The sequence below is a fragment of the Mesoplodon mirus genome (genome assembly GCF_964341445.2).
Source record: "Mesoplodon mirus genome assembly, contig: HAP1_SCAFFOLD_74, whole genome shotgun sequence".
Taxonomy (NCBI): Eukaryota; Metazoa; Chordata; class Mammalia; order Artiodactyla; family Ziphiidae; genus Mesoplodon; species Mesoplodon mirus.
Genome location: NW_028295786.1, coordinates 466,337 through 470,820, shown reverse-complemented (window position 1 = coordinate 470,820; position 4,484 = coordinate 466,337).

The window sequence follows — 4,484 nt, the reverse complement described above, 5'->3', positions numbered from 1 at the left end:
GAGGTTAAAGGTGCTGTCTCTCCAAGTTGGGAGATTGATAGTAAAGCAGTTGGAAAGTCAAACTGGACCACCAGGAGAGGGACTATTCATTGAGTTTTAGAAACATTTTGTATTCACAGTGTGTCCATTCTCTAGGTTTCCCATACATGTTATAGGTGTAGTAATATTCCCTTCAAGCTGGAGAGTAGGGACCCATGGAAAGGGTGCCATGCATTATTGCTTTAAAGAGTCTGCATTTGCTCATCCAATCTCACCAATCCTCTCAGTCCCATGCGTCCAGCCTTATGCCACGTCCACCTGTCGTTGTAGATAGTGTCATTCCAGGTTTCATCAGAGACCCTGAAGGAATTGTAAAGAATTTCACTGTTTTTTTTTGGTTTGTTTTTGAAATTCTTTTTATAGTGGGTTTGAGCTGATTCTTGCTGCCATGATTATGCCAGTCTAGACACACTTGATTGCGTTATGGAGACATGTCAATACACAGGTTTTAAGATTCTTAATAGTCAGATATATTCCTCTGCGGGAGATATGGGGTTTTGAGTCCGTTTCACCGAGGAAGGCGTAGGTCTTGTCTATTCCATAGTTTGTTTTGGGAAAGGTACCTGTGCTTATATCAAACTCTGGTTTTATGCATCACCCCACCTCTCCTTCCCCGTTAAGCAGGCATAAGAGTGTTTTCTAAATATGAGACTCTCTTCTCTTTCCTAACTCAGTTCATGTGTAGCCACGTTTACAGGAACTTCATAAGTGATATCTTATGATATGATTCTTTTTCTGTGTGACTTATTTCACTTAGAATCATCGTACCTGAATCCACTCATTTTGCTGCTACTGGTCTTATGACATTGATTTCATGGCTGAGGGATATTCCATCATACGTAAGTACCACAATTTTTTGAACCATTTTTATCTTTCCTGGGATACTTAAGGTGTACCCAAGTTGAGGTTCTTGTAAGCAGTGCAGCCGTAAATTGTGGACTGGCTCTGTCTTATTGATTTTCAGTTTGCCCAAGGTATATTCCCTAGACTGGAAGTGCCCTTGGCTCTGTAGCTCTGTTGTTTACTTGTTTTAGGGAACACAATGCACTCCTCCAGACAGGCAGTTGACAAATTACATCCCGACCATCAGCATAACAAGGCTCCCTGTTCTCCAAGGCCTGTCTTGCCTTTCTGGTTTTTACCCATTTTGTGGATATCCCTTTTGACCGGTGGGAAGTGATACTTCTTTGTAGTGCAGATTTGAATTGCCCACTTGCTTGCTTGGCCAAAAAGGGCATATGCATTTTCTCCTGCATATATTCAAGAGAAAATGCATACGCCCTTTTTGGCCAAGTGCATCATTGTCGAAGTTGTGCCCCTCTTCCTCTGCTTTACAGACGATTCCAACGTACCTCTTGAAATCTGTTTCCTGCTATTCAGCCTGACTGTCGGGTTCGCTTCATTGCTTTCCCTCAACAGATTTCTGGAACATAGTTGGCCTTTATTACTCTGCCAGTTTGTGAATTGCTCTGCCCCTGAGCTCCATTTTTCAACTCGTTTTTTGTGAGCTGGAAGCAAGTCCAAATTTTTGGTTCAGGACCTATACTGGATTCCGGTGATTGCCTGAGACTTTGGATAATTATTCTTCCTGCCGGGCAATTAGAGTGACATGTGCCTGTGCAAATGCCTAACAGCTACTCTCTCATTTGTTCTCCCTCTTCCCTTTGATCCTCTGCCAAATTGGCAACCTGTGCGAACCAGGAGGTTAAAGGGTCTGTCTCTCCAAGTTGGGAGATTGATAGTAAAGCAGTTGGAAAGTAAAACCGGAGCATCAGGAGAGGGACTATTCATTGAGTTTTACAAACCTTTCATATTCACAGTGTCCATTATCTAGGTTTCCCGTACATGTTATAGCTGTAGTAATATTCCCTTCAACCTGGAGAGTTGGGACCCATGGAATGGGTGCCCCTCATTATTGATTTAAAGGGTCTGCTTTTGCTCACCCAATCTCACCAATCCTCTCAGTCCCAAGTGTCCAGCCTTATGCCACATCCAGCTGTCATTGTAGATAGGTTCATTCCAGGTTTCATCAGAGACCTTGAACGAATTGTAAGAAATTTCCCTGTTTTTTTGTTTTGTTTTTGAAATTCCTTTTTATAGTGGGTTTGAGCTGATTCTCACTGTCATGTTTATGTCAGTCTAGACACACTTGATTCCCTTATGGAGACATATCAATACATAGGTTTTAAGATTCATACTTTTAAGATATATTACTCTGTGGTGAATATGGGGTGTTGAGTCCCTTTCACTGAGGAAGGTGTAGGTTTTGTTTATTTCGTATTTAGTTTTTGGAAGGTTACCTGTACTAATATCAAACTCTGATTTTATGCATCACCCCACCTCTCCTTCCCCCTTAAGCAAGCATAAGCGTTTTTTTTTAAATGTGAGTCTCTCTTTTCTTTCCTAACTCAGTTCATGTGTAGCCATGTTTACAGGAACTTCATAAGTGATATCTTATGATAAGTTTCTTTTTCTGTGTGACTTATTTCACTTAGAATTATCGTACCTGAATCCACTCATTTTGCTGCTACTGGCCTTATGACATTGATTTTATGGCTGAGGGATATTCCATCATACGTAAGTACCACAATTTCTTGAACCATTTTTGTCTTTCCTGGGATATTTAATGTGTACCCAAGTTGAGGTTTTTGTAAGCAGTGCAGCCCTGAATTTTTGTGTGGATCTGTCTTATTTATTTTCAGTTTTCCCAAGGTATATTCCCTAGACTGGAAGTGCCCTTGGCTCTGTAGCTGTGTTGTTTACTTGTTTTAGGGAACACAATGCACTCCTCCAGAGAGGCAGTTGGCAATTTACATCCCGGCCATCAGCATAACAAGGCTCCGTGTTCTCCAGGGCCTGTCTTGCCTTTCTGGTTTTTACACATTTTGTGGATATCCCTTTTGACCGGTGGGAAGTGATACTTCTTTGTAGTGCAGATTTGCATTGCCTGCTTGCTTGCTTGTCCAAAAAGGGCATATGCGTTTTCTCCTGCATATATGCACGTGAAAACCCATATGCCCTTTATGGCCATTTCCATAATTTTCGAAGTTGTAATTCTTTTCCTGTGTTTAAAGGCGATTCCAATGTACCTCTTGAAATCTATTTCATGCCATTCTGCCTCATTTTCCCTTCCGCCTCGTGGCTTTCCCTCAACAGATTTTTCGAAGAGAGTATTCCTTTATAACTCTGCAGGTTAGTGAATTGCTGTGGCCCTGAGCTCCATTTTTCAACTCGCGTTTTTGTGAGCTGACCGCAAATCAACAGTTTTGCTTCTGGACTTATACTGGTTCTGGAGGGCAGGCTGAGACTTTGGTTAATTCCTCTTTGTGACGGAAAATTAGAGAGACATGTGGCCGTCCATATGCCTACAGCTACTCTCTCATTGGTTCTCTCTCTTCCCTTATATCCTCTGCACAATTTGCCAACTGTGCGTACCAGCAGGATATAGGGGCTGACTTTCCAAGTTGGGAGATTGATAGTAAAGCAGTTGGAATGTCAAACTGGAGCACAAGGAGAGAAAAAAGTAGTACAGTTTTAGAAACCTTTCACCATCAGATGGTTTCCATTCTCTAGGTTCCCATACACGTTATAACTGTAGTGATATTCCCTTCTACCTGGAGAGATGGGAACCATGGAATGGGTGGCAGGCATTATTGCTTTAAAGGGTCTGCATTTTTTCACCCAATCTCACCAATCCTCTCTGTCCCAAGTGACCAGCCTTATGCCACATCCAGCTGTCATTGTAGATACGGTCATTCCAGGTTTCATCAAAACCCCTGAAGGTATTGTGTAAGAATTTTACTGTTTTTATGTTTTGTTTTGAAATTCATTTTTATACTGGGTTTGAGCTGATTCCCACTGCCATGTTTATGTCGTTCTAGACACACTTGGTTCCCTTACGGAGACATATCAATACATAGGTTTTAAAATTCTTACTAGTCAGATATATTTCTCTGAGGGGAATAGGGATGTTGAGTTCCATTCACTGAGGAAGGAGTAGGGCTTGTCTCTTCTGTTTTTGGATTATGGAACGGTACCTGTGCTAATATCAATCTTATGTTTTGTGCATCTCCCCACCTCTCTTTCCCCTTAGCACGCATTATATTGTTTTCTAAATCTGATACTCTGTTCTCTTCCCTAAATCAGTTCATATGTAGCCATGTTTACATTCACTTCATAAGTGGAATCTTATGTGAGAATGCACCATGGCCGTTCTCATAATAATGCTCCATGGCCCCTGTCATCACAATGCACCATGCCCTGGTTATCAAAATGCTCCATGTCCCTTGTCATCACAATTCTCCACGTCCTTGTCATCACAGTGCTACATGACACTTCTCATCAAAATGTTACATGCTCTTGTCATCACAATTCTCCATCCACTTGACATTGCAATGCTCCATGCACTTGTCATCACAATGCTCCATGCACATGTCATCACAAAG